Below are 25,769 nucleotides of genomic sequence, written 5' to 3'. Positions count from 1 at the left end.
ACCACTCAACTGATCAAACAGGTTATCTATCCTTGGCAAAGGATACTTGTACTTCACCGTCACTTAGTTCAGCTCCCTGTAGTCTATGCACAACCTCAAACTCCCATCATTCTTCTTCACAAAAAGAACTGGTGCTCCCCACGACGATACTCTGGGTCTAATGTATCCCTTCTCTATCAGATCATCTAACTGCTTCCTGAGCTCCTCCATATCCTTAGGACCCATCCGGTACGGCGCCTTAGAGATTGGCCCCGTCCCCGGTTTTAACTCAACCGTGAAATCTATCTCCCTCTTCGGTGGCAACCCCTGAATCTCCTCTGGAAAGACATCTGCAAACTCACCCACCACTGGTATCTGATCAACTGTCGGACTCTCTATCCGGTCATCTCTCACATGGCACAAGATCAATTGGCATCCCTTCCTCAGATAAGACTTCAAGGTAACAGCTGCAATCAACTTAACTTTAGGTTTGACCACAAACCCACGATAAGACACACTAACACCCTTAGGACCTCTCAAAGACACTTTCTTTTGATGACAGTTTATCTTAGCTTTATACTTTCCCAACCAATCCATCCCGACTATCATCTCAAAACCGTCAAAAGGAAACTCTAGCAAGTCTACAGGTAGATCAACTTGCCCAACTATCATAGGTACATCCCTATACAACCTCCCACAAGATACAGACTCACCCGAAGGTATACAAACTTTCTCACTTACAGACTCATATACCCTCAAACCCAACCGTTTAACATGACTCAAAGATACAAACGACTGAGACGCCCCCGAATCAAACAAAACAAAGGTATGAATACCGTTAACAAGAAAAGTACCAGTGATAACATGTGCATCATCCTCATTTTGCTTTCTTGTCCATCATGAACGACTTTCCATCGGTCTTTGTCCACCTACTTGGACAAGATCTTGGTGATGTGGTCGGTTTAGCACCCGACCCCTGATTGCTGTTGTTGTTCGTAGCAGGTTTCTGATAGGAATTACCGCCATTGCGGTTACCTCCACCCTGATAGCTTTGACTTCCCCGGTTAGACCATGACCCAGATGGTCTATTGCTCGCATAACTCTGTGCCGGCCCCTAAGAATAGCTCCCCTGAGTCGATCGCTGAAAAGCTCTAGGTAAACTCGTACACTCATGTCTCTTGTAGCCTACACCGCCACAGCCATAACAGGTCATCCCCCAACTACCACTGCCACTCGTACGGCCACGCCCAAAGGAAGCCCCAAAGATCAACCACGACCCGTAAGAAAACGCTCTAGCCTGATTGTGGTTGCCTTTCTTGTGACTAGATTGGCCACCACCCTCACTCTCAGCCTTTCTTTTCTCAACTACTCTCTCCTAAGCCTTCTCCACCAACCTCTCAGCTCTCCCAACCCTCTCATAAGCTTCCTTAACATCGGTAAGGACTCCCACGGGTAACTTATCCGTGATCTTAGGGGTTAACCCCTTCTCAAATCTCAGCGCTAGGTTCTCCTCACTCAAACCCATATCCTCAGCATACCTAGACTTCTCATTGAACTGCTTATAGTACTCAGCAACTGACATATCAGATGTCATCCTAAACCCATCAAACTCCTCCCTTAGCTTACTCCTCACATGCTCAGGTACAAACGCTTTCCTCATAGCCCTCCGAAACTCTTCCCAAGGTATAGCAGGTAAGCCCTGCTTTGTATACATCTCCCTAGCACTCACCTTCACCTTGTCCCACCGCTCACTAGCTGCTTCCCTCAAGTAGAACGCAGCTTGTTCCACTCTCATCTCATCAGGACAGTGTACCAGGTCTAGTATGTTCTCCATCTCACGATGCCGGTTGTCAAGAAGATTAGGCTCCCCGGTCCCCTTGTACTCTTTTGGGTTAAACCTCGCTATATAAAGGCTGATCTTGGAGTGCTCAAACTCCTTATCCTTTCCCACTCTCTTTAGGGCCTCAGTAAGAGCATCCTGGTGCTCCAACATCTTAACGACATCATCGATGTTCATGCTCTCAACTCTCGCATACAAGGCGTTTCTCTTGGGCGGCATCTTGAAACTGTATAAGAAAGGGTAGATATAAACATACGCACTAAAACCTCAAAACACGAAAGCAGACTGCCCATAACACACTCGATCGAGTGCGTAAACCTACTCGATCGAGTAGAGGCTACTCGATCGAGTGCCCATCATACTCGATCGAGTGCCTCGACATCAGACCCCAAACAAACCTTCTGATCTTTAACATACTCGACCGAGTAGATCGAGTGACCCCCTACTCGATCGAGTGCCCTATGTACTCGATCGAGTGCCCAAAAACACGATTCTGGATATAAAAACGTCAAATACCCACTCGATCGAGTCAGACCCACTCGACCGAGTACCTCACCTACTCGATCGAGTGCACCATACTCGATCGAGTCATGCTGACTCGTATATACTACCCGCATGTTATCTCACATATCCCAACATACTATACAACTTTATAAACTCAACATTATAATATAGCTAAGCATGCAATTCTACACAACTCTTCATATGATCAACAAAGCAACTATTTCATGTTATCAAATGCCACATAATAAACATCCAACATGCTTCTCATTCAAACACCATTTTTATATACTTCACCAACCTTTCATTCACAATTTCAATCTTCTACTCCCAACATCCAACAATTCACAACGTACATCGTCACATCCACATTCAAGCTAACAAACATCACATACGACCTTGACATATACCCCCCATGTGACCGGTTCAAAATTGTAGGGCGAGTTCGCGAATTTAGGACGTCTCCCAAGTCTTTGCATTAGCTCCTACAACCTTTACCCCGGGTTCATTTTAATTGACTCCCTATGTTCATTAGATTCATTGGTTATAGGTTTCAGGATCGTCGCTCTGATACCATTTTGTAACACCCCATACTCCAAGTGCCTTACCAGGACCACTCAGGTATAAAGATGCTACCATCTTGGTTGCCCGAGGCAATGATAATCATAAGACAATAACGAAACAACATTTAAATAGTATAACTTTAGTGAATAGAATACAATCCAAAACCAAATACCAAAATACGGTTACATGTTCTCAAAACCAACTGTCTACTCAGCTAAATGAAATGTTTAAGAAACTATCATGCTACAGCGGAAGACTTTATCATCAGACGGTGGCACATCCCAGCTATCCCATGTAACTCGACTCATACCTGCTCAACAACTGCTCACCATCCCCGAATGGATCACCACAGTTTTTAAAACAATAAACGAGGTCAGTACTAATCACACAATTTATATAATCCAACAACACAGTAAACAAACAGCTCAATCATCAGAGATATCCTCCGAACTCCATTCCCAACTCCACAATACTGACTACACACTAACGTGTGTAGCCCTGCCAGAGTGCCCTTCGCAACAGGTCACTCCACACCGCTAGTGGGGGACCGCAGCCGTACCCACCAAATCCCCGCTCATCTCCGTCGAGCGATAAACCCAAATTCCTTAATGTGCACATCCCTTCTGTGGCGGGTTCCACAGAAGGCGAATAGTGGGCGTGAAGCCACTCCTGCAAGTGACTCCACTCAGCCAGGGACGCGCCCCGAAGAACACAGACAGATACAATCAATCACAACTACTATCAACAACCAAGTCCAACAATCGTCACAATACGAGTATGATAATATTCAACAATCACAAAACACCAACAACACATTATGGGACTAATACTGAGTAGGGAAACCCTACCTCGAAAGCAATACAGTCAGACGATCTCAGCAGCTGATATCAAAAGGCTTCTTCTACGAATCCTCCTCCTAACATACAATCACATAATTACTACCAATCAAGATACACAAAAAAACCCCCAAATCCCCAAATTAGGGTTTAACTAACTTTGACGAAATACTATAAAAATAGTATGTAGATCTTACCCTCGACGCAAGGATTACAAAGGTATAAAGAAACACGAATTCCGACCTTCCAAGCTCCGGGATTTGCCCACAATGCGATTGATGCGAAGAACGTAGATTGTTTTCTCTTTTGAAAGTAATTAGGTTTGTAAAAGTGTTTGAAGAAAGTGACGGGAGTAATTATATACTAAATCACATTATTAACAAAACCCGACAAATCATCTCCCCGTAAACCGGCTACTCGATCGAGTAGCTGACATACTCGATCGAGTATCAAGGTTACTCGTTCGAGTACCCAACAGGTCAGAATCTATTTTAAAACGCAACACACACTTACTCGACAGAGTAAGGCCCACTCGATAGAGTACCCAGAGACTCATAAAATCGTAGTATTACATGTAGACCGAGCTGCTCACTAGCAGCGGTTGCCATTCCCAACTTCATCTGCTCCATGAAAGAGATTAAGTCAGCGTGGAGCGGGAGTGGTTGTTGCGGTTATTGACTTGAGGACCCTTCTCCATGATGGAAGGGACCGGGAAAGAAAGGGGAACTAGGCATAGTGTACCGCAAAGTGGGTTGTGCGGTCACCGGGCGCTAACGCGCATAGACAAGATTGGGATTTTGTTCTTGGACGGTGGCGGTGTCTTCAACCGCCATAATTTCAAGCAGGTAATGTGGTGAATTTAGCACCACTTTCATTTTCTCGGGATTGGGGAGTGAAATTGAATTTCTATCCACCCCATTCACTCGTATTTGCCAATAATTATGCTGGTCATGGGGGTTCTTCTTGATCCAATTAAGGGTGTATTGGATGTAGTCCTTAGTTAGCATTGTTTCCCCCATTATAAACCGCATCCCATTCAAGTTGAGCTTTCGGATGAGTCGCTTGGCAAGGTGGGTGATGAGTCCACCCACTACAATTTGGGTTGATTGGCCCGGAGAGTTGCTTAAGCGGTGAAGATGGAGGGCCAAGTGGTGCGCAATATCGATTTTAAAGGTGGTGGGGTTGGAACAAAGGTAAGAGCCGAGAATTTCCAACTCCTCCGTTCAGAAGTTGTGATTCTCATCACGGCCGAAAACAGTCCACCCCATATACCTATGGCAAATTCTAATTGCGGCGTTATGACAAGTGCTGGCCGCTCTCTTGAACCGGCGGTTGTCATTAAGGCCGGTAATGGCCTTCCATAGAGCACCATGGTCAATGTTTTCGGGGGATTTATGAGGAGGGCTTAGGTCTAGCCCAAAATGCGAAGCAAAGGTCGGTAAAGTTAAGGAATAATTCTTGTTCATCAATCGGAAATGCAAGAATGCGACCTTTTGGTTTTGGCGATGTTTATCAATCCTCAAGGAGCTCAAAAATTCCCATATAAGGCGGGAATAGGTTTTCTCATGAATGTCGTTCATGAATTTCATACCCACTCCTTCAAATAATTCTTGGGTAACACGGTTTAACCCTAATTCTCTCATAGATTGACGATTAATAAATCGAGTCGGGGTGAGGGGGCGTTGTTTGAATAATACAAACTTACCTTTCATAGTGACGGAGCTAAACTTGAGGTCTGGGAATGCCGAACCGGGTCTCATGTCGGTAGCCACGGCCGCCACTAACTCCGCTTGTTGTAGTGCCAATTCCCCCTTTCAGACTCTCTTTTTTGGTGCCATGGGTGTATTTGTGAGAGGGTTAGTGAAGGGGAGGGAGTTTATGGTGGATTGTTGGTGTTTGTTGGTAGTAGGGAGGTGGTTGTGGTGTTTTGGAGGAGAAAGGGTGAAGTTAAAGGGACAAGATGTCGCGAGATTGTGAAGGAATGGGGTTTGTTTTTTGTGTTTTAAGCCCGTCAGAGTACTCCCAGCCGGTCGATGGACCTGCTGCCGGTGTCCCGGGTGGGAGTACATGTATATTTCAAAAGTTTTCAAAAACAGGCAGGGAACTCCCAGCCAGTCCATGGACCGGCCGCCGGTGCCCCGGCTGGGAGTACATCACAAATCTCAATTTTTCACAAGGGTAGTCCCAGCCGGTAGGCCGGCTGCCGGCCTGCCGGCTGGGAGCTACGTTTCCTCCTTTTCTTCGTTTTTTCCTCAGTGGGAGTATTCCCAGCCGGTAGACCAGCTGCCGGCCTACCGGCTCACACCCCCCTTTCTCTTCTTTTTCACCAATTTTACTAAGTACCTGGACTCCCTGTTGGTGGACCGGCTTGGAGACACCTCTCCTAATTTCGCAATTTTTCCAACAAACTTACAGCAACTTTCCAGCCGGTCTAGGGGCCGGCTACCGGTACCCCGGCTGGGAGTGCAGTTCCTCACATTTCTTCAATACGTCCCTACATTCAAATCACTTCTTCAATTGGCCTCGAATTACGTGTTTTCGTCTTTCTAAGCCGACTCATCAAGTCGGGAAATGGCCAATTGAAGGTTATGCGATTGTTCTTCATCAAATCTCAATTTTCTTCACAATGTCATCCCGTCATTAATCAAATAGCCAAGTACAATTGTTCCAAAATTCTCATTACCTATCTATATGCATGCTATATACAAATGGTGGTTCTTGTGGGACTCCACCAAACCATTTCTTGTTCAAGTTTGAAATTACTCATCCCCCAAGGATGGGGGGTCTTCCAATTCAAGTTCACCGTGAGTCTCAATGGGTTGACCCTCATAGAAGTACTTCACTCGTTGTCCATTTACCGTGAAGCACTCACCTTTGCTATTATTCAATTCAAAGGAGCCATAGGGAAACACGGTCACTACCTCAAAGGGTGCCGACCATCGGGACCTCAACTTCCCGGGAAACAATTGGAACCGGGAGTTGAAGAGTAGGACCTTGTCCCCTACACCGATTTCTTTCCTTGTGATATTGTAATCGTGCCATTTCTTAGCCCGCTCCTTATAGAGTTTGGCATTCTCATAAGCATCCATTCTCAACTCATCAAGCTTATTAAGTTAGAGAAATCGCTTGTTGCCCGCGGCATCTAGATCATAGTTGAGCTCCTTCAGAGCCCATCTTGCCCGGCGTTCTAACTTAAGAGGTAGATGACAAGACTTGCCAAAGACCAAGTGAATAAGGAGTGGTGCCTATCGGGGTCTTGTAAGCGGTCCTTAAAGCCCATAGCATATCATTGAGTTTGGTGCTCCAATCTTTCCTAGACTTGTTCACAACCCGCTCTAGAATAGCCTTGATTTGCCGGTTTGATACCTCCACTTGCCCATTGGTTTGGGGGTGGTAGGCAAGAGCTAATTTGTGTCGGACGCCATATTTCTTTAGTAAAGCATAGATGGTGCGGTTAATGAAGTGTGACCCACCATCACTTATGACGGCCCAAGGTACTCCAAAGCTGGGGAATATGTACTCCTTGAATAGTTTGGTCACCACTCGTGAATCATTGGTAGGAGCGGCTATTGCTTCTATCCACTTGGACACGTAGTCCACCACAACCAAAATGTATTGGTTGCCAAATGATGATGGAAATGGTCCCATGAAATACACACCCCATACATTAAAGAGTTACACTTCCAAGATATTGTTCAAAGGCATCTCATCATGCCTTCCAATGTTGCCTCTTCTTTGGTAAGAATTACATGAATAAACCATGACATAAGCATCCTTGAATAGGGAGAGCCAATAGAATCCACAATGAAGAACCCGAGCTTGGGTCCTAGAGGTGGACAAATGCCCTCCATATGTTGTAGCATGGCAAGCTTGAAGGATTGCTTGACCTTCCTCATGAGTGACACATCTTCTATAAATCCCATCATTGCATCATCTATATAGGAAAAGATCTTCCCATACATATCTCCTAGACTCATATCTCAACTTCGTCCTAGCTTGGTTCTCAAGTTCCTTCGGGATAAACTTAGAGCTCAAATAGTTAGCAATATCCGCATACCAAGGGTCGGAGTGCATGATAGCTAAGATAGAGTCATCGGGCAACCACTTATCAATGGGGATTCCATCATCAACATCCCCCCGGGATTCTCTAGTCATCCTTGATATGTGATCCGCAACAAGATTCTCGGACCCCGGTTTATCTTTGACTGTGACAATCAAACTCTGGTAGCAACAATACCCAACGGATCAATCTCGGTTTAGCATCCTTCTTGACCATAAGTTACTTGATGGCGGTGTGATCCGTGTAGACAATGACTTTGGAACATAAGAGGTAAGGCCGGAACTTCTCAAAAGCATAAACCACCGCCAACATTTCTTTCTCCGTGGTGGTGTAATTGCATTGAGCATTGTCTAAGGTCTTGCTTATGTATGCTATCACATGGGTCTTCTTGTCTTGTCTTGTCTTTGACCCAAGACCGCCCCCAATGCAAAGTCACTTGCATCACACATCAATTCGAAGGGGAGGTCCTAATTGGGTGGTTGTACAATTGGAGCCGATATCAAGGCTTACTTGAGCCTACAAAAACTTTCAATACAAGATTGATCAAATATGAAGGGAGTGTCCTTAGCTAAAAGTGAGGTGAAGGGTTTAGCGATTTTTGCAAAATCTTTGATAAACCGACGGTAAAACCCTACATGGCCTAAGAAACTCCTCACACCCTTGACATTTGTGGGTAGGGGAAGTTTCTCAATCACCTCAACTTTTTCTTTGTCCACTTGGATCCCCTCCTTAAAAATAACATGCCCTAGAACTACTCCCTTTTGCACCATGAAATGGCACTTCTCCCAATTCAATTTCAAATTGTACCGGATGCATGTTTGGAGAACAAGGGAGAGATTCTTCAGGCAATCGTCAAATGAGGTGCCATGGACACTAAAATAATCCATAAGCACCTCCATAGACTTCTCAATATACTCGGAAAAGATAGACATCATGGCCCGTTGAAATGTCCCGGGAGCATTGCAAAGACCAAACGGCATTCTTCGATATGTGAAGACATCGTAAGGACAAGTAAAGGAGTTTTCCTTCCTTGACGCTAATATTAACATATCCGGTTGCTAGGAAAGGTCTTCCTAGGATAATAAGCGTTTGTTGATCCTCCGGGATGTCAAGTACTACGAAATCCGCCGGAATGTAGAAGTTGCCAACCTTAACCGGCAAGTCCTGAATCACACCCATCAGTCTTTGTACCGATCTATCGGCTAGTTGTAGTGTCGTGGAGGTAGGGATCATGTCATGTAACCCAACTTTCCTCACAATGGGAAGAGGTAGTATGCTAACACTAGCACCAAGATCACAAAGTGCCCTCTTAATGCTTATATTACCCATCTTGCAAGGGATGGAAAAACTACCCGGATCTTGTAGTTTCTCTGACATGGGATTGAGTAAGATTGCACTAAATTCCCCTCTAAGAGAAACTAGACCATCTCTTGCAATGCTTCTCTTCTTGGTCAACACATCTTTAAAGAACTTTGTGTAGAGCGCCATTTGTGTCACTACCTCGGTGAAAGGTAATGAAACTCCAAGCTTCTTCAACATGTCCAAGAATTTGAAGAACTTCCTCTCCTCATTCATGACTCTACTTCTATTAGGAAATGGTATTGGAGGGTTATTGGCCTTTTCGGGGGTTGAGGCTCGCTTTGTGTTAGCTACTTCACTTGCTTCTTTTCCTTTCCCTTGGTCTCTTTCAACCATTCTTTCTTGATCTCTTTCTTGATCTCTTTCAACCACTATCTCCTCCAAAACAAAGTTCTCATCTGTATCAATATAGTCACCCACCTTCCCCTTATTAGTGTTGTCAACTCTACTTGTTGGTGAAGGAGGTGGACTCTCCTCACCATATTTCATCACATCTCTCTTTCTCTTTGCTTCATAGTCATTGTAAGGGTCCTCCAAGTCTTTCCCACTCCTCAAGGTCACCACATGAGCTTGTTGGTGTGGTGGTGGTCCATCCCTAGGATGAGAGCCTTAAGGAGGCAATAAGTGTGGAGCTCTTTGTGAAGAAGCGGGGATTTTGTTGGCCATATATGAATCAAATGTCCTTTGATGTGCTTGGACGTTTAAAAGTTCGGTCTTTAAACTTTTGAATTGATTGTCAACTTGGGCCTCTCTTCTCTCGGATTTAGAATCCATTTCCCTTAACAATTTCTCAAGAGAGGCGGTGAGGTTGGGTGGTTCTATGTATTATTGTTGATTTCGTGGAGGTGGGTAGGAATTTTGTTGTTGTTGATACCCTTGTTGGTATCCTTGTTGTTGGTTTAATGGTTATTGAGATGGTTGGTTTGATTGGTAGCCTTGTTGTTGGTATGGAGGGTTTTGGCTTTGGTTGCGGTAGTTGTCTCTTTGATGAGGTGGGATGTAGTTTGGGTTGTCATGTTGTCTTTGGCCTCGGTAGTTGGAGCCTTGGCCTTGATTTTGATTGTATTGCCTAGAATGATCGGGCTTTGGTGGAGGCATGTATTGAGGTTGTTGATACTTGGGGTTCAATGGTTGCCCCGCATAGGAGAGTTTCGGGTCTTGGTTAGGGAAGGCGTGGTAGAAGGTCTCATGACGTTGGTAGGAAACCCTTGGTGCACCTTGCCCTTGAAGAGCAAAGCACTCTTGTTGATCATCTTGTGGAATAGATGAACAATACTCAATGGTGTGCCCCACAATGCCATAATAATCGCAAAACATTTGAGGAGGGTAATGCCTTGGTGGAGACCTAGGCTCTTGGACATAATAGACTTTGGAATGGCTAGGCCCTCCCTCATTGGCATGCTTTGAATCCCCATGCTTCTTTCCCATTTTGAACTCTTCAAATTCCTTTGTCAAAGTATCCAATTTTGCCTTGTACTTCATCTCTATCTTGGAAGGTCCTTCACTTTTGTAGTCCACATTTCTAGCATCACTACTCTCCATCTCGGAAATGTTTTGAATCATTTCCGTGATTTGAGCGTTATTCATACTATCAAAATTCCACCGGATGCCGCCACGATCATGTCCCAGAACCTTTACTCAAGAGTTTGGAAAAAGGTTTGGGTGGCCATCCATTTTGGGATACCATGGTGTGGACAAGATGAGAGGAGATCTCTAAATCGTTCCCAAGCTTCACTTAGAGTTTCTATGGGTCTTTGTTTGAAGGTTTGAATCTCATGGCGAATTCTTGCGGTCTTCGATGGTGGGTAGAACTTGTTGATGAAAGCCTTGGATAAAGCTTCCCAAGTGGTAAATGTACCCGGCTCATGAGAGTTCAACCACTTCTTGGCGTTGTCTTTCAAGGTAATAGGGAAGAGCATTAAGAGCATTTGCTCTTCGGTTACACCGTTGTGTTTGATAGAACCCGCTTTCTCTTTGAATGAGGGGAGATGTTGGTGTGGATCCTCACTTTTCATTCTATGGAAGACATCTTGTTGCATGTAGTTGATCACATGGTGACGAAGCTCAAATGTATTGGGAGCGAGAGCTCCATAGTTGATAGCCGAACAAGCACGATTGGGATCCGGCCTATTGTAGTATCCCATGGGTTGGTCCGCCATATCGTCGTTTATGAGGTTGTTTCGTGGAGATTCGGTATCATTTGTATGGGTGGAATATTGTGAATGCGCTGGTGAGTTTTGTGGTGAATTGATGGGAGAGTTTTTTGATGGAGAGTTATGTGGAATGTGAAGGGGTGATAGGGTGGAAGAAGAGGGTGGTTGGTTTAAATTATCAATTGTGATATTTTGGGTGATTGGTGGGTTAAGAATGGGTGGGGATCCTCAAATTGCCGAAAGAGCTAATCTTCTTCTTGCCCGGAATGTCTTCTCGATCTCGTGATCAAGTGGGAAAAGAGGTCCGATGTAGCACCTATTCATGCACTTAACAAAAGATCAAATAGTCCTAATGCAAGAGTTGCACTAGGACAAGAGGAGAAAACAAACAAGTAACAAATAAGAGAACTAAGCCTAGATGGAAACAAATAATCCTATCCAATATTGCCGTCCCCGGCAACGGCGCCAAAAACTTGGGTCCGAAAGGGGGATTTGTCACTACAACAAGCGGAGTTAGTGGCGGCCGCGGCTACCGACATGAGCCCCGATCCGGCATTCCCGGACCACAAGTTTAGCTCCGTCACTATGAAAGGTAAGTTTGTATTATTCAAACAACGTCCCCTCACCCCGACTCGATTTATTGATCGTCAATCTATGAGAGAATTAGGGTTAGACCGTGTTACCTAAGAATTATTTGAAGGAGTGGGTATGAAATTCATGTACGACATTCATAAGAAAACCTATTCCCGTCTTACATGGGAATTTTTGAGCTCCTTGAGGATTGATAAACACCGTCAAAACCAAAAGGTCGCATTCTTGCATTTTCGATTGATGAACAAGTATTATTCCTTAACTTAACCGACCTTTGCTTCGCATTTTGTGCTAGACCCAAGCCCTCCTCATAAAGCCCCCGAAAACTTTGACCATGGTGCTCTATGGAAGGCCATTACCGGCCTTGATGGCAACCCCCGGTTCAAGAGAGTGGCCAACACTTGTCATAACGCCGCAATTAGAATTTGGCATAGGTATCTGGGGTGGACTGTTTTCGGCCGTGATGAGAATCACAACTTCAAAACTGAGGAGTTGGAAATTCTCGGCTCTTACCTTTGTTCCAACCGCACCACCCTCAAAATCGATATTGCGCACCACTTGGCCCTCCATCTTCACCGCTTAAGCAACACTCCGGGCCAATCAGCCCAAATTGTAGTGGGTGGACTCATCACCCACCTTGCCAAGCGACTCATCCGAAAGCTCAACTTGAATGGGATGCGGTTTATAATGGGGGAAACAATGCTAACCAAGAACTACATCCAATACACCCTTAATTGTATCAAGAAGAACCCTCGTAACAAGCATAATTATTGGCAAATACGAGTGAATGGGGTGGATAGAAATTAATTCTACTCCCCAATCCCGAGAAAATGAAATTGGTGCCAAATTCACCACATTACCTGCTTGAAATTGAGGAGGTTGAAGACACCGCCACCGCCCAAGAACAAAATCCCAATATTGTCTATACGCGTGAGCGCCCGGTGACCGCACAACCCACTTTGCGGTACACCATGCCTAGTTCCCCTTTCTTTCCCGGTCCCTTCCAACATGGAGAAGGGCCCTCAAGTCAACAACCGCAACAACCTCTCCCGCTCCACGCCGACTTAATTTCTTTCATGGAGGATATGAAGTTGGGAATGGCAACCACCGCTAGTGAGCGGCTCGGTCTACAACAACGCATGGACCGTATCTACTTTGACTACTCGGTTGGCCAATTCCCGGTTTATGAAGACTACCAACGGTGAGGATACGAGCACCCCTCCGGCCTTCACCCCTCCTACTACCTAGCTCCGGATTGTGGCCATCCGAAGGACGGGTCTTATCTCTACGGCGACATCAACATGCTCCCCGACTACTATTGTGCCCCCGTTTTCCCCACCTCGCCTTCCACTCATGGGGAGCGGAACGACACTCGATGGTTTGGGGGCGCTCCTTCCATCTTTGGTGAGGGAGGTGGTGCTAGTGGCTTGGGAGGGGGTACGGAGGTGTTCATTGATATGAACACGGAGGCGAAGACTTTTGGCTTAGACATGCATATGAACACGGATGATTTCATCCGTGAATCCGAGTTTGGGACCGGGAATGATGAAGATGATGATAATGATGACGGTGATGACACCGAAATTGAGGAGGCCTAGTAATGATGGCCCTCCTCTCTCCCTCTCAATCCAAATGCCAAGTATGATTCCCTAAATTGAAACTTCTCATTCATATTTCCCTTTTTGTATGCATTTAGTTAGTTGTATGATATGTAGGATAACTAATCATTTAGTTGCATTCATTTAGACTTGCATTAGATTTCAATTATGTAAAAATTGTCACATATAGGATTGCATTCATATAGGCTAGCTTGCATCGTATTTCAATTTTCGCATTTAGTTAAATCATGCATTGCATCCCCATTTAAAAATACAAAAAATTGAAAAATTGAAAACTTCACAAAAACATGCATTTTAATTTCTGAATCTCCTCCATACACTATGTATATAAATAAGTGTGGGGAGGAGATCCTATAAATTTTAAAATACAAAAACATGTCTTTTAATTTCAAAAAAACAAAAAAAAAAACACAAAAATACGTTCTTTGATTTCATATTTGCCTCCTATCCACACTTCATCCGTCGCCGGATATTGTATATAACAAGTGTGGGGAGGAGGCAAAAAAAAACAAAAAACAAAAACAAGTTGCTTAATTTCATAAATATTTCAAAAAAATACAAAAACTTGTTTTTAATTTCGAAAAATTTGAAAAATACAAAAATATATCTCTCTTTTTTCCTTTTTCCTGCTTACATTTCGTTCCATCGAGGACGATGTAAATCTTAAGTGTGGGGAGGGAAATATCTACTTTGTATATATTTGTAAATTTGATAAAATTTCAAAAATTTCAAAAAATAAATAGAAAAATAAAAAAAAAATCAATAAAAATATTGCATTGTATATATATGTTTGGCTAACAAAGTGACATAGGTACATTGACCATCCGAGGCAAAAAGGAGATTAGAAGACCACTTGGTATAGACGTTCCTATCTCTTTCTCCTTTTTCCGTTCTTTCTCTTTTTATATTGTTGTATAATATGGAGGAGGATGGGATTTTTGTGTCTTGGATGTTCCTTTGGGGGAACTTTGGTTTGTTGGTGTTGATGTGCTGCTAGGATTAGCCAACTTGTTGCACGTTTCGTTTCATATTTGTTTAATTTTCGCATGCATTTGTCAAGTGTATATATGTGTTGTTTTTACATATAGTCTTGCATGAGTTTGTACATAAATGTTCGCTTGAAATATGGTCAAGGGAGGGAAGTAAATACCCCAAGGATGAACATGTTCCAATTGTGCCTCCCCCCTCCCTGTGGCTTCTTGGTTATTCATGGGAAGAGGAGGTTGTCCAACGAGTCTAGAACACCTTGTGAGACCAAAGACTGTAGGCTAGACTTAGGTCTCGACCTAACTACTCATATGTGAGGATTAGAGCCTCCTAATTTTATGCAAACCCTTAATCAAATCCTTAATCTTTCCTTAATCAAATATTAATTACTTCATAGATTAGCTTAGAATTAGTTGTTTTTTATTGTTTACATTTAGTATTTGGTTGTTAATTGAAAATTGGTGAAGATTATTCTTCTATTTAATCAAAGATTGCAACTTTGTCTTCAATATTGGTATAACTCTTCTCCGCTATTGTTTATCTTTCAATTATTTACATATTGAATTGTTTAGTTAGTAATATTTGCAAACATGTTTTCTCTTTCTTGTTATATGCTAAAGTCTCCATCTTTTACCTTTATTATCATGAGTAGTGCCCTACTAGGATGAAGGGGGAACTCTTATAGGATTATAGGGGAGGATTAAGACATAGGAAGAATGAAACCATTGAGTTTATGCTTGTTGATTTTTATCATGCACACAAGGTGTTTGTGAGAATCCTTAGATGAGAATTTGAGCATTTAATCTATATTTCTACTTGTTGGGTGAGAGCTTGACTAGTTATTAGGAAGCACATGTTAAAATCAAGGGTGGGTTAATTAGGTGAGAGCTTAATAAACCATACTTTAGGAGTTAGTCTTACATCGAGAGATCGAGTCTTTCCCTAGCATTCGCTATAGGTTTTTCCTTCTTGTGTTCTTTTCCCCCATTCCCTACTTGAGTGAACCCAAAATCCTAGTCCCTTAACCATTGTATTTATCATCTTAAGCTTTTAATCGCTTTCCTTTGTTGTTTTTAGTCTAGTACTTTAGTTAGCTTTAATCGACCCATTTTCCTTTTAATCGAACTAAACTAATAGCTTAGACAAACTATCCTAGAGCCATAATTCCGTCCCTTGGTTTCGACCCTCGCAATAGTACAACGAGAAACTGTACACTTGCGGGGATTATAAGTAATAAATTTTCACAACAAATATATAATAGCAAAGCTTGCTCTTCTAGATGTATGATGAAGGTTAACTTGAAGAAGGCATATGTTTCAATAGAGTGGTATTTTATTGAGGATATGCTTAAAGCTTTGAGGTTCCCTGACAAAATTATTGATTGGATTATGGTGTGTGTCACAACACCTACTTTCTCTCAATTAATGGAAATACTTTTGATCTTTTTCCTGGAAAAAGAGGTATAAGGCAGGGGGATCCTATGTCCCCTCTTCTGTTCACAATATGCTTGGAGTATTTGACTAGGATATTTAATGTGGGGGTACAATGAAATGAGTTCAAGTTTTATCCTCTATGTAGACAATTGCAGCTTTGTCATTTGGCTTTTGCAGATGATATGCTCCTCTTCTACAGAGGTGACAAGGGGCCTGTTAGAGTAATTTTTAGGGCATACACTACTTTCTATGAGGCTTCGGGGTTGGAGATGAACTGTGATAAATCTGAACTATATTGCAATGGGATACAGCAGAATCAGGTGCAAGCATCGCTGAATATGTCTGGTTTCAGGAAAGGGTATTTCCCTTTTAGATATTTAGGGGTGCCCATTTATTATAAAAGGATTGCCATGGGTGATTGTGCAAAACTTGTGGAGAAAATGATTGATAAAATTCGGGAATAGGGTACAAGGAAACTGAGCTATGCTGGCAGAGTGGTCTTAGTATAGTAAGTTCTCACCCAGATTCAATCTTACTGGGCTAGAATATTTGTTATACCTAAGACTGTTATTGATAAGATAGTGAATATATGCAGAAATTATTTATGGGGAGGGGCTGAGAGCTACCAACGTACTCTTGTAGTTCTTTGGAATAAATTTTGTCTTAACAAGAATTATGGGGGTCTAGGGATTACTAATAGTCAATTATGGAATTTGGCAATGATTTCCAAGTACAGCTGGTGGATTGCAAGTAAAGACGATCATATGTGGATCAGATGGGTTAACCATATCTACATTAGAGGTAGAGACTGGCTTACTTATCAACCAGCAACTAACACTAGTTGGTACTGGTGACAGGTGTGCAAAGTTAGAGACATGTTAAAGAATGGATATGTACAAGGGGTCTGGGGTACTAATAATGGAACCGTGGACATGAGCCACCCGCGCCGCGCGCACACGCGCGTTGGTTTCGAGGCGGCGACACTTCTCCCACGGAACCTTGGTTTGCCAAGGCATGTCATGGGCCGTTACCGATTTGAAAGGCATTAAAACTGGTGAAAAGTTGAATGAGCCTGCATTTGTGGAGTCGCCACCAATTTATTGTGGAAAAATTGGAAACCGTTTGAATACCTCGTGTCATGTCAAGACACAAAGTAGTGACATGAACACTAAGAACTCGTTACCCTGAGCATTCTATGTCTAGAATGACTCTCAATATGCCAATGGATACGGATGTCCAGAGATAACTGGAGTAAGAGGTGAGGGTACGTATTAGGAAACTCTTTAATTCGAACACCTAATCCCGCCCTCCTCGATAGCGGCCTCTAATAATGATTAGGGAAATCGTTCATATTCGATATGTCGTCGATGTAATGCATGCAATGAAACAAACATAGATTAATCATAGCATGTGAAATTAGGCTATGTCGGTTAACACGTATTTTAGCAAACAACGTGGGTCGAAGTAGGTGTTAGATTCAATTACATGTGAATGCCATACAATTAAATCATACATGAATAGTAATTGCGATAAAATAAATTACAATAATTAAAATTACAAACTTTACAAGGTTTATTTGATCTACGTCAAAAGCACGCTCAAAGACGGGATTTCGAAGAAGAAAATAAGAGGAAAACAAAATTAGAATTAATATACGAAAATACATCAGATTAGGAGTGATAATATGAATAATAGTCGATTTAAACCATAATTAGGAGCTACGTCAAAGCGAGAAAGAAGTTCAGAGACAGAAGCCAACCCAAAATAGGCGCAGCATCTGCTGCGTCCCTTGGAAGAGGCGTAGCACTTCCTGCGTCGGTTCTTGAGTTGGGTTCTGGCTGTGAAGTTAGAATCGCAACATCGTTATTGTTCATTGGTAAATTTAAGGATGAATTATCGATTTTAGACTCGAATTGAAGTGCTTTAATTGATTACATACATCTGGGTAAGTTATAAACAAAATTAAAACGAGAATTTACAGCGATTTACATAATTAATGATGAACTTGTGTCGGAAATACAAAAAGAAGGAACTTTAGGTTAAATTAAGAAATTGGACAAACAAAACTCGAAAGAAAACCCATATATCAAATTAGGATTCCAGAACTTCGACATGAACAAGTCGAAACCGCGAAGAATCGATTTGAATTAAAACGGCGAAAACCCGCAAGTATTGAATTACTCGGGATTAAGGATGAATTAAACGTTAAAATAAGACGAGAATTGTTAAAACGTGATTTATATACTGAAAATTACAAAAGAAAACAAAGAAAAACGAAAGAAAGAAAAACTTGCAGGAAGTCGAGGAAGAAGAAGAAGAGCAGGAGCAGCAGCAACCTCAGGAAGAGGCACAACAAATGCTGTGACTCTTCGAAGTGGCGCAGCTGCTGCTGCGTTTCTTCTCAACGTCAGACCTCCGCTGTTTTATAAGAACGGTTTTAAAAGATTGATTTAAAGATGGTTTTTTGAACATGCTCTTGATATAAATCTTACATTAGATGATAGAGAATAAAAGTACAATAAATAAATGGGGTTTACAACCTCAGACTTACATGTTTGACGAAACGAGATTGACTAAAGTTATCGTTTAGTGATTGCTCGACTCGAATATTCGTGGAAAGTGCCCTTGTTAAAGGATTTAAAAGATTGATTAGATTGATTAAGTGGAGTTGGTCAAATTGGTTGGTCTATGCAACGTGACTGGGACTCAGAAGGATCTGAGCTTACTTGGTCGATTGATCAAGGACGTAGGCGTCGAAAGCAATAGCGTAGTCTAGAATGCAAAGAGAGAGAAAGAAGGGGTGGAACACTCGCGTGCCAAATATGGAGGTCGAAGGTCTCTATTTATGCTAAACACATGAAGGAGTTTATGAATGACACGGATTTGGAAACAAATCACGGAAATATTCTGAAAAGCGTGAAAAGAGGGATGGGGAAGAGGCGCAACAGCTACTAAGACCCTTGGAAGAGGCACAACACCTGCTGCGTCCTTTCCCCAGAGGTTTCCTCCTCAGCAAGAAAGATTTCCTCGTTTTATTATTGAATTTCGGTAGATCTATGCTTCCTTATTCCATAAAATACAAAATACGGAAAGATATATACTTAAAAATATTAATTTTAAATTTAGGAATAAATATCAAGAGAATTCTAGAATATTCCGGAATATTCCGACTCGGCATTTAAACTGTTTTAATAAAATAAAGCGATTTTTAACCCGGACTCCAAATGAACTCTAATTATTGTCAAAATGACCGTATCAGTGCGTAGATGACGACCAATGGGCTGACTCGAGTGTTTGAGCTATAACTTGTCGATGAACTTACGAACTGTCATAAAAACGTTATGCGTATCAAACATGCGGCCCAATAATCACTGGGCGGTTGGCGGGAGGTGTAGAAATGAGGTATATACAGATCCCCCACTTTGAATGAGGCTTGGACAAGGCAAAAGTCAAAGTATAGTCATCAGGTCAATCGAAGATTACAACCTGACAACTATGGCGACGCGAGGCGGCTCAAGGGGTCTGAACCAAGGACCTGTCGCCGGGAACATTTTAGAGTCTGTCGACTATCGGGGAGGGTCGTTTAAAATCCATTAGACTAAGTAAGGAAGCTCGCCAACCATAAGAATAAATCATACCTGAGACTTCTTTCCTGAGATGTTTCTGGAGTTGCGTAGGAGCTGAGGGTAAGACCTAAGAGATATGTAAGGATTTTGCTAGGGTGTGGGACCCAAAAGGAAAACATCGACGGGAAGGAGGCCAAATATAAGCTCAACCTAAGGGGTAAAGAAAGGTTTGGGTGCAGGAACTCTAAAGAAGTGTGATCCTCAGGGTAGAAGTGTATGAACTCTAGGGAAGTTAGGGTGTATGAACTTGGGTGTATGAACCCAAAAAGACTGGCTGGTATGGGAACTTCTGGAGAACGACACCTTTCCTGAACTCTGAGAGGAAACAATAATATTGAGGGTAGCAGGACGTTGGTAGAAACTGCTGGGGAATCTGCTTACGTCGGTCTCGAGCGAACTCTGTTTTCCGAGAAATATGCGGGTTGTAAGCGGCAACGAACTCTCCCTGGGGATCACATTGATGACTCCACTGGGGAAGAATCATATGTTGAGTCGACAATGGCGCGCCCTTGGCACCGCTGAGGATAAAATAAAAGATCGACAATGACGCGTCCTTAGCATCGTTGAGGAAAAGTATTGGATCGACAACGACACGCCCTTGCCATCGCTGAGGAAAAGAGGGTTGGATCAACAACGACACGCCCTTGGCATCGCTGAGGAAAATAAAGCTATAGATCGACAACGGCGCGTCCTTGGCACCGCTGAGGAGAAAAATCCGCTCGGGTCGTCGTATAGCGAATTTCCGATGAAAAGGAGAAACCCATGAACTGTATTTAGTGATCACGAATTCTCGCGGGGTACAACATGTCGTGGTTGTTTGCAGTCTACTGAAGAGAAAATGCAGATTCGGACGAAGAGAATGCTCAAAGAAGAGTCGTATGTTGAGGACAAGGCGCATGAAGCCCGGGCCCACAAATAACGAACTCATAAGGAATTTTTGAGGAAGCCCGCTGAGGAAGAGGCGCAGCAAAAGCTGTGACCTTTGGAAGAGGCGCAGCAAGTGCCGTGTCCTTTCCCGAGCTCGTCCCTGTCTTGGTAAAAACCCGACTTAAGTCGTGTTTTGTTTTTATTTCAAAACACAAACATACTTCGTTTCTTTACAAAAACTCAACCAAATTCCGTCAAAATTTGATGAAATCTCGCCATAAATCATAACTAACCAAGGTATGTGTCTTGTTCTGGCTTTAATTTGCATTTGAGCTTGATTTTTGGGTCGAAAATTAGGGTTTATACACCCATTTACGTCGAAAATTTGGGGCTTTCATCCCAAATGGATTTGCCTCATGAAATTAACATTAGAAATGAGTAATTGACCATGTTAGGAACACTACCATGTATGCCTTTCAAATTTTTGTCAAGTATTAAGGATTTGAGGGTGAAATGTGACGGTTTCTTTGCTAAACCGTAAAACCCTTCGAAAATGGCCCTATACTAGCCCATTTTTGATGAAACTTGATGTTTTGGAACCCTTGAGTAATGGGTAAACTTGCTATCATGCTGGATTTTTGATTTGTGACAGCTTCTCCGGGACACTTTTATATGGCATAATTGTGATTGTAGCGAAATGCTGCCGAATTTTCGACTCAAACCTGCAACTAGGCTTGAACTTAGACTTTTCTTGACTTGACCTGTACTATCACATGTGTGGTTGGACTTTTAAAAGGTCTCCTAACTAACCTCGTTTTGCATGCTTTTTGTGACAATTAGGTTCATTTCATATATCTTTAGCTTCCTATTTGCAATTCTATGTGGTTTTGTGTCATTCATAGGAAAAACGCGCTAACCTTGCATAAACGGTGCATTTCAGAGTTAAATGAAGGCATTTAACGACCAGGCATCAAGCGGATATCAAACCAAGGACTCGTAGGCCAATAATATAGTTTTCGGGCAATGAGGGGCCAACCCCCATGACCTGGGAGTAATACCCATGAGTCATGGGGCAGCCAAAGTCCAAGGGAAGAAAACAGAGCTAAGTGAAGCGAGTCAATGCTCGACGTGAGCACTCAGCAGGTGACTCAAGCGAGTCACTACTCGGCTCGAGCGAGTTGACGGATAGGGATTAGCCACCATGGCGAAATCCCCACGAGCTGCATTGGAGTGTAGCATGGCAATGGATTCTCTTAATGGGCCAACTCTTCATTTAAACCCTTAATTAACCCTAGATTTGTACTAACTATTAATACCCTCTTGTAATTAATTAGAGGTACAATACTTTAGACTAGAATTAGCTACTCTAAACCCTAGTTAATTAGATTAATCATTCCTTAATCATTCAATTATTCATCTTATATCTACTCTTGTACTTGAAGATTTCTTGGGTTTTATTGAAGAAGCTTACAATTCTTCATCTTAATCTAGGATTTCTTCTATTATTCTTCCTTATTTTTTTCATCTCTTAAGTTGGTATAATTCCGTAATCTCTTCTTAATCTTCTGTTAATCCTTTTTTAATTATTTTGCTTAATCATCATGTCTTCGTTTGTTATGATGTATGACAACATTATTAGCATGATAATCATGATGATTAGTGAGTAGTATCTTAGCTAGGGTTAATAGGAGATTAGGGGATGATTAGAGGGTAGATCCATGCATAATGAGTCTATTTATTGATTGAATCTTCTGTTAATCCTTTCTTAATTACTTTGCTTTAATTTGATTTTTGGGTCGAAAATTAGGGTTTATACACCCATTTATGTCGAAAATTTGGGGCTTTCTTCCCAAATGGATTTGCCTCATGAAATTGACATTAAAAATGAGTAATTGACCATGTTAGGAACACGATCATGTATCCCTTTCGAATTTTCGTCAAGTATTAAGGATTTGAGGGCGAAATGTGACGGTTTCTCTACTAAATCGTAAAAACCTTCGAAAATGACCCTATAATAGCCCATTTTTTATGAAACTTGATATTTTGGAACCCTTGAGTAATGGGTAAACTTGCTATCATGCCGGATTTTTGATTTATGACAACTTCTCTGGGACACTTTTATATGGCATAATTGCTATTGTAGCGAAATGCTGCCGAATTTTCGACTCAAACCCGCAACTAGGCTCGAACTTAGACTTTTCTTAACTTGAATGATACTACCACATGTATGGTTGGACTTGGAAAAGCATCGCCAAAGATGGCCATAAATGCCGCTTTTAAATGCTTGAAAACGCTTGAAAGTATGCTTAACATTGCTTTGCTTACTTTGATTTGCAGAGGACGTACCTTCTCCGTCGAGGAGAGACTTTATGGAGATTGACATTGAGCCTTCTACCGTCCAGGAGATAGAGGAGGACATAGAGGAGAAGGCCGTGCGGAGGGCTAATTTGGGATGAGGTGGCCGTCAGCTCGCAGGAGCGCCTGAGTGGGCCGAGAAAGGGGATAAGAGACATCTCATTTGGGGGGCAGAAAGCCACTTGTCGTACAGGACGACGAGGAGCATGGTAAGCTTTCACTTGTCATTTTCTATTCATTTATTTCCGGTTATACGACGATGATGGACGCCTTCGGGAAGCTGACGGAGAAGGAGAAGGGTATCATCGAGCAGGCAGCCTTTGGTGCCTTGGTACGAGGCTGGAGGGAGATCAAGGAGAGGAAGATTCGGGTTAACCTCAGTCTGATTCGAGCCTTTCTTGATCGATTCTGGGACACGACCTCGACTTTCCATATGCCTTTTGGAGAGATCAGAGTCACCTTAGAGGACTACGGCATGATCTCGGGTTTGCCGTGTGGAGATGAGCCTTTAGTGTGGACGTTGGTGGCCATGAGGATAGTCTCGGCTGAGGCGAGGAGTCTAGTTGGCTGGAACCTGGCCGCGAGCATGGCCCAAGTTCTGGTTTGGTGCCGAGTACCTACGTTAGGGACTACTTCGGCGGCAGGGTTCCGGCGAGAGTGAGGATGGATGGACGCATGGTGCCTCCAACGTCCTGTACTGCTGAGCGGTGGGGCCGTTTGTGGTTGTGGTGGTTCTTGTCTTCGATTTACCTCGAAGACAAGGGGGAGAGGTTGTCGACGAAGCTTCTTCCGTTCCTTGCTGACTTGAGTAGCCTTGGTCGTTGGGACTGGGTTACTTCTACCTTTGCGGTCCTCACACGTTACATAAGGGCCATGGTTCGTCTGGAGCTGATGGAGAAGTGGACTTCTCCTGCCACTGTCGGTCCTGGACTTCTGTTGGAGGTATGAACCTTCCTTGAAAATATGAAAGATCATCATTTTTTGAAAAATATATGAAAGATCATTTTTGTAGAGAATGATTCGTAATCATTATTATTCTACCAGCAGGCGTGGGTGTATTTTTACTTTTCTAGCTTCGCGCCCATGAGGGCGGCAGACGTACCGAGAGCATACCTCATTGTGAGGGACTAGATATTGTGTCGTCGGAAGAGCCAGCGGTCTTCTTACGACGTTTGTCGGAGAGGCGTGAATGCCGGAGCTTAGACAACGTAAGTGTCTTTGATCTTCACTTTACTTTCATTTCTTCACTTAGAGATGATCATAGGAATGACCCCTCATTTTCTTGCTTTAGTGGGTGCCCCAGCCTTGGGAGAGCTACTGTGGGGCTCTGGCCTTTGTGGCTGAGGTTCTCAGTCCTCGGAGTTTGAGTCGGTTGCTGTTGACGACACCCATGGGGCCTGTGTGGTACTTGGGTGAGCGTTTGGCTCGGCAGTGCTCGCGTGATGCTTTTACGGTTCCCATCGATCTTCCACAGACGATGTTTAGGGAGCCTTTAGAGGCTGAGAGGATAGCGGACCTGGCTGGTGCGAGTGGTGACGCTCTCCTTCTTCTTGGTAAGGAGTACGCCGAGTTTGTTCGCCGGAGGTTAGCGTACTAGCCGATCGTGGTAAGTATATTTACCATTTACTTGTCTTTGATAAAACTGATAAATGTTGAATGATCAGCAAAATAATGAATCACTTGAGTTTTGCAGGAGATCGAGGTGGCGGGCATCGAGCCCCCAACTTTCCCATAGACACTGGAGTACACGGACTCGACGGGCATGACGATGATCTCAGAGATTCGGGATTTTAGCGAGGCGGTGACCGACGCTGGCTTGGACGAGTGGCAGAATATCGTGAGGAGGGTAAGCCCCCAGCTTTGGCTGTCTTTTGTATATTATGCTTTACTACATAGGAATGCATTTGCTTGAACCTTCTCCGTATTAGAATGAAGGTGGCACCGTCCTGGTACGTGGAGCAATGGAGGATGGCCAACCGGCTATGAGCTACAGCCATTGAGGCTCTCATAAGTGGCTCGGGGTGGCAGGTATGAACCTTCCGTACCCGTTTTTTATTTCTTATTTTTATTACTTCCCACTTTGCGAAGTGAAGTAAAGTAAAGTAAAACATCACTCCTTTTCTTCTGTGTAGAGGGAGCGTGAGCTGGCGCAGTCCCTAGAAGAGACGACTCGCTTGCTGGGAGAGCTCGAGGCCAGAGATGCTGAGATCGCTGCCCTTGAGGCGACAGTAGCTGAGTTGAGGGGTCGTCAAGACTAGTTTGCTGGCTGTTTGTTGTACATTTGTACATTTTTTGGATGTCATTTTGGGCAGGAGCCCGTACTTTGATGTACATTTTGCTTTTTGGTTGTATATATTTTGGCCTGCGTGCCTTTGCTGCTGGGTGTTTGCTGTATCTGCAGGTTAGCTTTGGGAAAAACAGGTTTGGCATGTGATGGTTTGCGCCGTCATGCTGCCGAAATTCACGTAGGAAATCACAAGTAAAACATATAATAAAAAGAATTCATGTAGATAAATGGCCTAAATAAGCGCGAAAAGAAAAGCAAAAAGGGTGCCCGAAAATGGACAGAAATGGAAAACAAAGTGCCCGAAAATGGACAAAAATGACGCGACCGAACGGTAGGGAGGGCTACCCCCTAAAAAAGAATTTAAAAGAAATGTCTAATTATATCATAAACAAGTTGAAAAGAGGGAGTGAAATGATTCCCCGAAAAAAAGAAAAAAAGAAAATGAGTATGTGTGCGTATTTGGCGAAAATGTCGATTTTGCCTCGAAAACGAACCCGTAAAGATTAGGAAACATATATTTGGTAATTATTCGGAATTACTGAATTAAATCCCTATAGGAATAGGAAATTTTTACCAAAACGGAATTAGGAAAGATCAACGCCCGTCAAACAAGGAAGAGAACTTGGGGAAGAGACGCAGCAGGAGCTGCGACCCTTCGAAGAGGCGCAGCAACTGCCGCGTCTTTTCTCCAGTTAGTCCGTCCTTAGCTGAA

Source organism: Silene latifolia, chromosome 2 (genome assembly GCF_048544455.1).
Source record: "Silene latifolia isolate original U9 population chromosome 2, ASM4854445v1, whole genome shotgun sequence".
Classification (NCBI taxonomy): Eukaryota; Viridiplantae; Streptophyta; class Magnoliopsida; order Caryophyllales; family Caryophyllaceae; genus Silene; species Silene latifolia.
Note: the sequence above shows the minus strand (reverse complement) of the source record.